Raw genomic sequence first — 13,622 nt, 5'->3', positions numbered from 1 at the left:
TTTGAATTTTTGTTGACTTAAAAAAGTTTTGAATCTTCTTCAACTAAGACATTTTGAATTTTCATTGACTTAAAAAGTTTTGAATCTTCGACTAAAACATTTTGAATTTTCACTGACTTAAAGTTTTGAATCTTCTTCGACTAAAACATTTTGAATTTTCACTGACTTAAACGTTTTGAATTTTCACTGACTTAAAAAGTTTTGAATCTTATTCAACTAAGACATTTTGAATTTTCATTGACTTAAATATTTTGAATTTTTTGTTGACTTAAAAAAGTTTTGAATCTTCTTCAACTAAGACATTTTGAATTTTCATTGACTTAAATATTTTGAATTTACGTTGGCCTAATTTTTTTGAATTTTTGATGACTTAAAACGTTTTGAATGTTCAACTAAAACATTTAGATTTTTCTTCGACTAAAGCATTTCGAATTTCGTCGACTTAAATGTTTTGAATTTTTGTTGACTTAAAAAAGTTTTGAATCTTCTTCAACTAAGACATTTTGAATTTTCATTGACTTCAATGTTTTGAATTTTTGTTGACTTAAAAAAGTTTTGAATCTTCTTCAACTAAGACATTCTGAATTTTCATTGACTTAAAAAGTTTTGAATCTTCGACTAAAACATTTTGAATTTTCACTGACTTAAAGTTTTGAATCTTCTTCGACTAAAACATTTTGAATTTTCACTGACTTAAACGTTTTGAATTTTCACTGACTTAAAAAGTTTTGAATCTTATTCAACTAAGACATTTTGAATTTTCATTGACTTAAATATTTTGAATTTTTTGTTGACTTAAAAAAGTTTTGAATCTTCTTCAACTAAGACATTTTGAATTTTCATTGACTTAAATATTTTGAATTTACGTTGGCCTAATTTTTTTGAATTTTTGTTGACTTAAAACGTTTTGAATGTTCAACTAAAACATTTAGATTTTTCTTCGACTAAAGCATTTGGAATTTCGTCGACTAAAATGTTTTGAATTTTTGTCAATTAAAATATTTGGAATTTTTGCAAACTAAAACGTTTTTTGTGGACTACAGCTATGAAAGATAAAAAAAAATGACTACAAAAAAAAAACTAGTAATCATTTTCGTCTCAAGATTAAGACTAAATCTAAAATAGCTGCAAAAATGTACTCTGCACATATGATGATGATGATGATGATGATGATGCTCTATAGCTAGTCACTATAAGTGATGTGAAGGCAGGGTTAGCTTTAATAGAAAGGTGCTTGGTGTTACTGTTTGGCCAGAGGCCAAAAGGTGAGCCACAGTCAGCTGTACGGGGGCGGTAACAGTAAAACAGAACACGTCTCTTTGAAAGTTCTTTTTGTGAGATTTACTTGCTTTTCTTCCATTGTCATAAACTGATTTTTTTTTTTTTTTTGCTTTGGACTGTTGGTCTGAAAAACCAGACGTCGTCACCTTTTGCTCCAGGTGACAGTGGGCGGTGATTTTCACTGTTTTCTTACCAAACAATGAATCAACACAACCTGATCACTGTAGTCGTGGCTGTGATGTCACCAGAGCTACAGTCTGTGAGTCCACACTGACTTTAAACTGATGTGTTTAACAGACCGCAATATCCGAAGATTTAATGTGGGTTGGTTTTTTTTTTTTTCCAATTCTGCAATCGTGACGGCGTGTTGAGGCTCGACCTGAAGACAAAGGAGAACAGTTTGGCAGCACAAAGCAGCCCCTGGAGGAAATACCAAACAGATTAATACCTGGAAAACACCGACGTCTAACAGAGAAGTACATCTGAAGGACGAGGAGGAGGAAGAGGAAGAGGAGGAGGCTGTGCTGCAGCTCCACCACTGACTGTCTCTAAACTGAAAGCGACATTTTCATAAGTTTACATAACTAATAGTGCCTTAAAAATGTAACGTGTAACTTTAACACATTTAAATGTCTAAAACAACTCAACCAGTGTTATTTATTTACTTGAGTTGTGTAGTTATATCACCTCAGATGATTTCAACAACATTAAAACGCACAGAAATCTGTCATTTTAATCAAAGACATGCTCTGTGTCATATGGTCGCTGTCGTGTCAGCATGGCTGTTGGCTGCCAGAAGCCTTTTTATCCGCTTTTAAGACACATTTTTATGCTTCACTTCGTCGTTTTTATTTATGTGTCTTTACTGAATGTAGGATTTTAGTCAGATGTCTGAATCTTAAATGATCACAGAAACAAGCTGAGCAGCGTCAGTGTCAGCTCGGCTCCAGCCCCTGCTGAGCCAAACAGTGTCTGTGAAACTCTGAATTTGAACATGAAGCTGCTTTATTCAGTGTTTCACTGGTTTAAATCAGCTGGTCTATTTGATTTGGAGAGGAAGAAACCTCTGTGGATAATTCGGCTCATGCTAGTTGTCAAAAAAACTAGAGTTACCACCCTGTGGTTTTATGACTCCGCCCAACAGTCCACCCTGTGGTTGTATGACTCCGCCCACCAGTCCACCCTGTGGTTGTATGACTCCGCCCACCAGTCCAGTGTCTCTGACAGTCTCCATCCATGTCAGTGAAAACATGGATGCTTCACACACAGAAGATTTATACAATCAGCACAGTTTCAAGATTAGAGTCACCAATTCAGTATCTGACCAAATGTCTCCCCTTCTGTTCCTGAGATATGACGTTAAAACATGACGATGTCACAGTCAAGCTGACCTTTGACCTTTTGACCTTCATTATTTTATCCTGTTAGACATTTGTGTCAAGTTTGGTCAGAATTAGTGAATGAATTCTTCAGTTATGGACAAAAACATGTTTTGTGAGGTCGCAGTGACCTTTGACCACCACAATCTAATTAATTTATTTTTGAGTCCAAGTGGACGTTTGTGCCAAATTTGAGGAACTTTTCCTTAAAGCCCTTCCTGAGATATTGCATTCACAAATGAGAAGGCCATGAGGTCACAGTGATGAGTTAACCTTTGACTACCAAAATGTAATCAGTTCATTGTTGAGTCCAAGTGGAAGTTTGTGCCAAATTGGAGAGAATTCCCTTTAGGTATTTTTTGAGACATGTAGTTCATGAGAATGAGCTGGATGCAAGGTCACAGTGACCTTTGACCACCAAATTCAAATCGGGTCATTCTTGACTCTTACTAGATCTTTTTGCCAAATTTGAAGAAATTCCCTCCAGCTGTGCAGGTTGTGTGTCTCTGAGTGAACGGCCATGTGAGGCATGAGATACTGCGTTCACAGGAATGGGCGACAAATGGACAATCCGAAAACAGCGCCAGTGTGAAGGCATAAAAATCGATACTTGCTGTGCATGTGACGATACAATATCGTTAACCAAAAATTTCACAGTACTACCCTGTATTGATTTTCGTCATTATGCTATGTTACGTGTGGTGCAATACCACGTAAAAACGCACAAAGGCACCAGAGGCATGACTCATGACTCTATCACAGCGTCTTTTCACTCTGCTTATTAAAAATGAGCTAATCTCAAAAATTAAATAATGTACATAGTTCAAACAACTTTTGGAGTGTTGATAAATATTTTGTTTATGTTTCTACATTTAAATTTTTTTGGATCAAAATGTTTCGTGGGTTTTTTCCTAAAATCTGATTAAAAACGTTTTTAATGACAATTCTAATATCAATTTTTATGGTTTTCTAAAATCATTCAAAGGCTGCCCCCGAACAGTCGACCAAACGTAAGTCGAACAGAAAGGTCAACAAGATTTCACTGGTCGCTTACTCACATAAAAAAAAAAACATGACGTATCATGTGAAACATGGAAGTAGCTACATGCCCATTAGCCCACAGCGTCATTAACAGGCGGCTCGCTCAGTGTGTGACGTGCACTTGGAGATAAAATATAGGCCTATATTAATGAAGGTTCATTAGTACGGTTTGTATTTCTCTGTAATGTAGCACAGTGTTAACAATGTTACTGATACTATTCTTTCTCACACCTTCAACTCAAACCACCAAAATATATCATTTCATCATTACATTCATATCAGAAACATGCAGGAGACTAGTCCACTGATGGACCCTGATGAGGACTGTCGGTCCACTGATGGACCCTGATGAGGACTGTTGGTCCACTGATGGACCCTGATGAGGACTGTTGGTCCACTGATGGACCCTGATGAGGACTGTCGGTCCACTGATGGACCCTGATGAGGACTGTTGGTCCACTAGGAACAGTCTTAGTCAGAGGCAGCCCTACATCACTCAGCCCTGTTTGAGCTGTGTGTTCTTGTGCGTGATGTTTCACACAGAAACAAACTGTCACTGAGGAACTTTGCATCTGTTTATACTGACAAATGAAGGTGGATCAAAGAAATGACTGTCGTTTGTTTCTTCTATAAAACTGATGTGATCCTGCCTGTTCCTGCGTCCTGACACCTCATGCACAGACAGTACTTCAGAAGACACTTCCTCCTGTCGACACACAGACACACACACACACACACACACACACACACACACTCCTGGCCCAGTGGTCTAGTTTAGTGTGCAACTCTGAAACCAAACCAGGTCGCACACATTCAGCCAATCATGTCAGGGCTCCTGAACTGGTTCATCACCAGCACGCAGAGGAAACCAGCCGGCTCAAGACAGACGTGATCGGACAAGACAATCGACTCAATGATTAGTGAGGTCTGCGTCTCTGCGTCTGAGCAGAGGAAAACCAAAGTTGTGAAATGAGGCATCTGTAGGAAGTGGTATGTAAATAATCAGTGACACAGATGAGCGGCTGGAGAGTAACGTTCTTTTAATAACTGCGCCTGAGCGCTGGCTGCAGCAGCCTCCAGTGTGATCAGCTTACATCTACTCTTCACACAGGCCTGACACGTCCACACGCCCACTGAACACTTCACTTACATCAGATAACTCACTTCAAGTCCTCGCAACTTTTAAACACTTTACTTTCCTTGTGTGACGGTGCCTGATGCTGAACTTTGTCCCTGTTGGCCACGGTAGGCTCTGTGGTCAGGAGCCAGTCAAATATAAACAAAACAAAGCGAGCGTCAAACAGACGGCGGCTTTGTTTCTGCTTGTGCTGACACAGCGGAGGCATCGACGTGTTTCTGCTCCAAACAAACATCAGCAGGACGGCGAGGTCAAAACCAGAGCGGCTTCAGCCAAACACAACACGACTGATACACACATCATCTGTGGGTCATCATCTCACAGCGCCGCAGGGCGAGACGTGAGGCGGAAATATAAATCAGATAATATTAAAAGATCAGAGCTGAATAAGCCTGATCATCGGCCCTATTGATTTTGTTATTGATTAATCTGTTGATTGTTTTCTGTGTTAATAAATTAACTGTTATGTCTTGAGTTTGCTTCTTCTGTCTGAGTGAGTCTGAAACCGTACGAACTTCAACTTACTATTATAATAAAAGAAATAAACATCACTGGTCTCATCTGAGAAGCTCAAATCATTTTGAAATTTTTGCTTCATGCTTGAAACAAGTCGATTATCAAAACAGTAGCTGATCAATTGTCTGCCAACAGAAACCAGTCGATTAATCAACTAATCGTTGTGTCTCCGATATAAACTTAATAATGTGCACTGACTGAGTGAAGTGCCAAAACCCAAATAGAGCAACTTAAGAGTCAACTGAACCAGCTCCACCCTGGGGCCCACAAACACCTCTGTGCTGGGGCCCAAGACGCGGCACTGAACCAGCTGCATCCTGGGCCCCAGGACCAAACGCTGAACCAGCTCCGTCTTTGGCCCCATGACAGAACACTGAATCCACTCTGTCATGGACCTCCCGACAGCACACTAAACCAGCTCCATCGTGGGGCCCACGACAAGGCATCAAGTCTGCTCTGTTCTGGGACCCACAACAACGAACTGAACCATCTCTGTACTTGGAACCATGACAGGACACAGAACTTGCTCCACTCTGGGGCTCACAACAGAACACTAAACCAGCTCCATCCTGGGGCCCATGACAGAACACTGAATTAGCTTGATCCTGAGCAACTGGACGATGAACCAGCTCCGTCCCGAGGCCCACGACAAGACACTGAACCAGCTGCATCCTGGGCCCCAGGTCCAAACACTGTAGCAGCTCCGTCCTCAGGTCCAACTTCATTAATCATGAATGAGGACAGAATCATTACATGTGGCAGGCAATGCAAATGGCCGGACTGCTTTGATTACTATTGGTAACTAAGCCAAAGGCCAGAGCAGATCCATCGGAGTGTACAGACACACACACACACACACACACACACACACACACACACAGCCCATTGACCAGGTCCAACAGGATGCTGAGAGCTGTGGTGACCTCGACCATCAGGACTGTTTCATCCTGACATAATCAGTCGACTGATTTGACAACTGACAGATAATTAAACATGATTATGATCAATTTACGGCTGTAAATCAATTATTTTCACTACAGATTTATCATCTGCAGATTAATAATCTTTATCAGGGTTTTAATCAGAGTGTTATGTCATTAAATGACAAATACTGTTACTGGAATTTAACTGGTCTGTTGTTGGTGCAGAGGGAGAGAATAAGACTATTTCTATGAATAAATCTTTGAACTATTTAAAATAATCAAAATAATTTAATCAGAATCAGAAATACTTTATTGATCGCCGATGGGGAACTGTGATTCATTACAGTCGCTCTGATGTAAAGACTAGAGAATTATAATAAGTAAGAATAAGAGTATGAATAGAAGTATGTAAATATAAAGCAATAAAATAAACAAAATAAAATAACTAGAAATTCAACTGTACATTAAAATAAAAAAACAGACTGTATTATGCTACAGTGTTTAACACTAGTACTTAAGATATAAAAATATAAAAAATACAATGATATCATCAATGTGCAGAGGCTGTAAGTGTGAAAATCATCAATAGAATAAACAAGAACAGAATAAAATAAACATAAGAAATATGTAGTTATGTGCACGATAAAGTCGTATTCAGAAAAATATTGCACAGTTGAATAACTGCACCCAATTTAGAATCCATTTTAATTTAATTTATGAAGATTAAAATGTTTCCGAGAGGTTTTAATTCAACTAGACGTTTACTATGGAGGCTGCAGTTACTGGTGGTGTTATAGTGGACTGGTCATAATAGACTCAATATAATGCACAATTAAAAATTACAACCTCAGATATAAACACATAGTTAAATTAATAGCTCCTCTCTGAACATTGTTATCTTTGAATTTATGACTCAGCTGTTGTATCAGAATTGTTTGATGACACCTCACTGCAGACACAAGCTGGTCCATATTGTGTGTGTGTGTGTGTGTGTGTGTGTGTGTGTGTGTGTGTTGTGACTTCCTGACTGACCAGCAGCCTTAAGAGGGCAGGTTTAATGACGTGACGCTCTCCTGCAGATTTACACTCCTAAGCCTTTCTAACCCGCTGAGCCAATCATACGTGACCGTTCACACTCAGACACACACACGACCTGCTGGTTCACTAATCGCTACAACCATTTCAAGTTTTCATTGTATATTGTATATATTTCAGATTGTCTACTTTACTATTTTATTGTCTACTTTAATATTTTATTTTATTTATTTCATTGTCTATTCTAGTATCTTATTTATATCTCCATCTTTATCTCTTGTTTCCATTCATGCTGTATTTCTATTTCTACTTTGCACGGAGCATTGGAACAAAAACAATTTCCCCCCGGGGATTAATAAAGTATTCTGAATCTGAATCTGAAACACTGAAACACCTCAGCTGCACAAACACAGGACACCATATTTTAACCTGGAAGTTTGGAAAAGTGGGAGTTGTACAGGAAGTCAGTAAGAGCTGTGGGGTCATCTGAAAGGTCAAGGTCATTTTAATTTAAGTTTAATTATTAATACGATTTTAAACTCGTCTCTCAGGCTGCTGTCAGCCCTAGAGTGGTCTCCTTTGGTCTGAATCAGGGACTCATGTTGTTCCAAAGTTGTGACCTCTGACCCATGCGTAGAATGTATTCGTATCATGATGTCTCATAGGGCTGGGCAGTATGGCCTAAAATCAATATCATGGTATTATTTTGGGGGGGATGCAGTGACGGTATGATATTGCGGTAACGTCTTCTCTCTTTTTTTTACACCTTAAATAAAACAATTTAAAAAGTCATACAAGTCTAGGATGGAAACTATTTATCGTCAGAAGTAAAACGGTTGCTAATCCATCTATTATTGTGTATAAAACGTTATGTAGTATGTATAAACGTTAGACGGAAGAGGGAGGGCCGGGTACTGCCGTATGTTTACTGTGGTAAGTTACCGTCACCGCAAATACCGCCCAGCCCTACACGTTACTTATTGATTTATAGTTGAATGTGGGCGGGACATGAGGCCGATCCACGTGCAGACAATTCCAAGTTGATTTGGGATTTATAAAAGAAAACTGTGCGCTGTCAGGCGTACACATGGTTTTATACATCAAGATATTTTTGGTGTGAGCCATTCTCACACTCTTAGCATGGATCCTACGCACTGATCCTAAATGAGACCTCTGTGGATGATTCAGCTCCTGGTTAAAACCTCCTGAATAATGAAGGAATTCTAACCAGGAGAAGTTTCAGCTGGTTGAAATCTACAATCCTGCAACCCTAAATCTTTCACACTGGACCTTTAAATAGTCCGAACGAAAAATGAAACCTTAGACTTTTATAAATATACAGTTTTTAATACCATTTCACTTTGTCGCACAAAAATAGTTCCAGCATCTGTGTTCTGTTTGAGACAATTATCAGAACAAAGTCCTCTTTAATAATATAAATAAGACCTGCAGTGACACTGCTGATGAAGACATCGTTCATCTAACGTGGTGGGGAACGACTGACCTGGAGGATCACCTGTGTGTTAAGGATCATTCAGTGTTGACCAGGTGAGGCGCCAGTGGCTCCACAGCACAGACACACCTGTACAACACAGCTCCTGCTACTGCAACATCAGAACATGTGACCCACTCCGAACACGGTGGCGGTTTAATTTTTGGCACCCGCTGCCATCAAAATGTGACCAACTGTCATAGAAACGTTTGCAGTGGGAGTACGGCAGAAATACTTAATTGGGTCGCTCAATCTGACGGGTCACAGAGTGTGTTTGAGCTCCACACCGTCTCTGTGTGGAGCTCAAACACACTGAAGGATAATCACTGACAGAATAAATCATCCTGACTGTCTCCACCTGCACAGAGAGGCTGAGAGGACTGAATCAGCTGCACAGGTGTAGCAGCTATCACTTTATCTAATAATTACTCTGTTCTCAGGTAACACTGTGACCCACAGACCATCTCTGCCCACGTGTCTGTCTACGCTTAGGGATGCATGATATTTGATTTGTGCCGATATCCAATATGCTGATATGTAACAACTCGTCTGACCGATAACAGATACTGATATAGAAACATCCCTCTTTTCACAACCTAATCTTAGTAATCGTCAAGTCTCCTCTGTCGCAGAATTAACATCATATTATACAGGTATACTCTTATCATGACCACAACCTCCACCAGCAGACGAAGATATGAAATACTTTTCAGTGTCTGTGATATTCATTAAAGCCGATATTGGCCGATACTGACTTCCTGATATTATCGTGCATCCCTACCTACGTTGGTATCTTTGCCTATAGTGATGTCATTTCTCTGAGTATCTTCAAATGCTTCTTGTCCCTAACATCTGTACAACCTGAGCTAAAAGGTTTTGTACGTCAATAAACCATAATAGTTTATTTATACATTTTTTTAAATCATAGCGACGAATCAAAAGCGAGTTTACTGCGTGATTTTAAATTTTAATGCGTCAGGGATAGGGCTGCAATGATTAGTCGACTAATCGACTATTAAAAAAATCGGTGACTATTTTAGGAGTCGACGAATCGGTTTGAGTCATTTTTCATAGAAAAGTACTATAAAAGTACCCAAAATACTCTTACTGCAGCTTCTTACGTTCAGATATTGGCAGCTTTACACACTCTCCCATGATGGTGAACTGAAACCCTTTGGCGTGAGTACGAAGAAAAACATTAGATGACATAGTTTTTGGGTTTGGGAGAGACAGACCGACATTTTCAACATTTTAACACATTTTTCAATAAAATGATTAGTCGACTAATCAAAGACATAATCGACCGAGTTTGAAAGACTGAATAAGTGCGAGACTTATATAACGCCGTAACATTCTCCATGCTGCTTTCTACTGTTTACTAACCTGTTTTACAGCCTGTCCGTGACGTCACACGTGACACACCAGGTTACATTCTAGTCTACCGGCAGCAGGAAGGAGTCTATTGCCTAGTTTAATCGCAATTTCATGTACACAAGGAATACGGGATTCCTCTGTATCAGCCCAAGTGGGTTATTTTAAAAAGAAAATAGGTTTAAGGCCCTGTTTAGACGACAACGGCTTCTCTAAAAACGGAAAGGTCTGTCCTTTACGTTTTAAAAAAGCGTAGTTTGTAAATTTGTGTAAATTGTGTAAATTTGCAAAGCAACACCACGGCATGACGCCATGCGCCTGCGTTGAAGCACCTTCCTCTACAACGCGGTGATTACAAACCAAAACAAAGAAGACACAATGGTGAAAGCACGCACAGATAACTTTGTCTGGATGGACGACGAGGTGGAGTTGCTGCAGTAACAGATCTACACTTCACTTCAAATCAACAGGGTGAGCAGCACAAACAGAGCTCGCCATTGTTGTTGTGACGGTCGGCATGCCTCGTGACTCGAACCATAATGCGCATGTGTGAAAAGTCTGTGTTTTCAGAGGAACTGCATATTGCACGTTCCCACGACAACGGAGACGCTGCCGTTTCCAAAAAACTGCACTCTGGAATCCGTTTTCAAAATGTTGTGTTTTCAGGCACCCAAAACGCTGCTGTTGTGTAAACAATCAGCCAAAATGCAACTAAAGTTTACTGTTTTCAGTTGAAATCGTTGTCGTATAAACGGGGCCTAAGATTAGACTTTAGCCGCCTGGAGGCATGCCCCCCCCCCCCGGAAGACAATTTTGAACATCTGACATCTAAATGAATTAATCTGACGCATCTTTACATCAGTTGAGGCTTGAACTCACGACCTCTGACACCAAAGAGCATCTTCTATCTGACTGAGCTAATTAGCAAGTGATAACTCATCTGTGGCTTCACAAATTATCTCTCACCCCCTCTCTCTCTTTCTGTATGTGTGAACTGCAACCCGCAACCTGTAGCCATTTCTGTGTGTGTGTGTGTGTGTGTGTGTTTTCATCTCTCTCGTGTCTAGACCAAACTGAACAAATATTTACAGACGGACAAGCAACATCATAATTAAACAGACTTTTATTTTTTATTTTGAAAATTGGACGGATTCTCTCGTCTTTTCTGTGCCCAACTTCCTGTTTGGTACGATCCGCTCTATCCAGCTTGACAGAAGCGCTCGCGGCTCGCGTGAAAAATAGACCAGACGCCAAACTGAAGCGCTGCAGTGCGCGAGCCTCTGTGGACAGTCAGATAGGTTAACATGGGCGCCGATTGAAAACTGCCTCCGCTGCTGGGCGCTGCGCTTCAGTTCCGCATCCGGTGTGTCCGTGGCGTGACTGAATGAGAGACTGAAAACTTAAAGCCCGCCCTACTCTGCCTCTGATTGGCTAGAACTCCTTGTTAACCTTGAGTAATGTGATACACCATTGGTAGTTGGAACTATCACTATCACAGTGGGGGAAAAAGTCCAAAAAAGTTAATAACTTACAAATTATGGTGAAAAGGTAGTTTCTTGCAACCCTAGAATTAAGATAAAAATATTCACAAACAAAAAAACACTTCTGGTTGCTGATAAGTAGTGTTTAACTTTTGATTTAACACTAAAAATTAAAACCCTTGGTGTGCACTGCAGCACAAGCAGACAGATGCGTGACTCAGAGCCACATGTGTCACTGACACCAGACTCAGAGCGCAGCGGACCGGTGAAAAATGTCACCATCAGCATATTATTTTACATCAATAAAATCTATTTTATCATTATTTTGAGTCACATTGTTGAAAGAATTTAGTCATCTGTGTTCAAGCAGAATAATAGGTCTCCATTCATTGCACGTTGGGCTTTCTATTTCCTTGTCGGAGATGTTTTCTTTTTTAATTACATGATAGCTATTCTCCCATAACTCACCAGTAAAGAATACCTTTGTCCATTTCAAATAACCCGTGGCAATAATAATATCCCTGTTCTCTGATTTACTGTGAAACTTTTTTTAGGCAATTCATGCAACAATCAGACCAGATGACTATTTTACTCGGCCTAATGGGGTTAGTGTTGCGTTAAAGGTCCCCCAAAAAAACGGGAGAAAAAAAAGGCAGAATATTCGATTATTTTATTTTTTTTCCACAATCAAATCCCGTGCCGTCGAACGAAGCTTCAAATTTTTTGGGTCAGCCCTACATATTACACATGTGTACTCTTATGGTGACGGCACACCAGCAGGTGGAGACATGAAATACAATACTTTACAATATATGTGTCACATTTGTATAATTAATGTTAGTTAGTTGTTATTACCTGACCCTTTCAGGCCTCCATAGTCAATATGTGGAACCTTTGATACTCAGTTTCTGTTCCCCTACGTTCACCTTTGGGTGTACCCTACCTTACCTCTCCCCTTCTGCTGTGTACTCCATGGGAGAGGTGAGACGCATTATTCTCCTAGTAATGTCTGTGTTTTAGTGCTGTTAACTGTTTATAAGTTCATTTTATGCTGACATGTTCCTGTGTCATTTAATTTGTGTAGAAGCTCCAGTTAATATGGTCATAACTGAGGGAGGATTTTGTTTTTACCTCTCGCTGTCAGTTGTCAGGAATAATCAGAGATCACCTCCGCAGATATCCACGGCCTGGACCTCTTTATATCAACACGATGCAGACATCACCAGAGTCCACCAGTTATATTATATTGTATTCATTCACTGTGAAATCTAACACAAAGCATGTTGGCTGGTGTTGATTTTTAGGGCCATTTCATAGTTGACGCAAAGGCACGCAGAGACGAACGCATTAGAATGCATCGAGACGCATTGGCCGCCATGATGCGTGCTTGCGTCTCAAAATGTGTTGTCCATTTTTTTGATACGCGAAGCAGCGACGCGTGTAATACCATGCGTTGCCAGCGGGGGTGGTAATGCAAGCGATGTACTTGAAATTAAGCAGTTTTTGTTATTCACAGAAGAAGCAGGTATGAAGTATGGCGGGCGAGGAGGAAAAACTTTGCGAACTCGTACGGGCACACCCCCATTTATATGACAGTTCTAGTGCCCTGCACTCTAATAAAATAGTAGTACCAGCTAGCCAGAACGTACCGGTGACTCTGCTACCCCCTGTTGCGCAGGCCATACTTGCGTTCAATGTGTTGACTATAAGAGTAAGTGTGTTGCTCGCGTCTCTTGCTTGCGTTGCATGAATCGACTATGGAATGGCCCTTAAGCCGATATCAGCCAATACCAATGACGCATCGATATTATCGTCCGTCACTATTAATTTTAGATGAATAACTGACTTTTTAAGGATCCGTAGTAACTGTGTGTGTGATTTTTATAAAACAACCCATATGACGAGAGAGGCAGGAGGCCCCCAGTGCACATGTGTCATATCATCTCATTCATGATAACGCCGATA

The 13,622-nt window shown here is 40.1% G+C and overlaps 1 protein-coding gene across 3 annotated transcripts in view; it reads right to left on the bottom strand.

Annotated features, from left to right (window-relative positions):
• The window catches only part of ppp3ccb (protein phosphatase 3, catalytic subunit, gamma isozyme, b), a 43,656-nt gene that overhangs the window by 28,203 nt on the left and 1,831 nt on the right, over positions 1-13,622 (bottom strand). The gene's annotated exons all lie outside the window — the stretch shown is intronic.

Source organism: Epinephelus lanceolatus, chromosome 19, assembly GCF_041903045.1.
Source record: "Epinephelus lanceolatus isolate andai-2023 chromosome 19, ASM4190304v1, whole genome shotgun sequence".
Lineage (NCBI taxonomy): Eukaryota > Metazoa > Chordata > Actinopteri > Perciformes > Serranidae > Epinephelus > Epinephelus lanceolatus.
The sequence above is the reverse complement of the archived record's forward strand: the minus strand, read 5'-3'. Positions and strand labels throughout refer to the sequence as shown.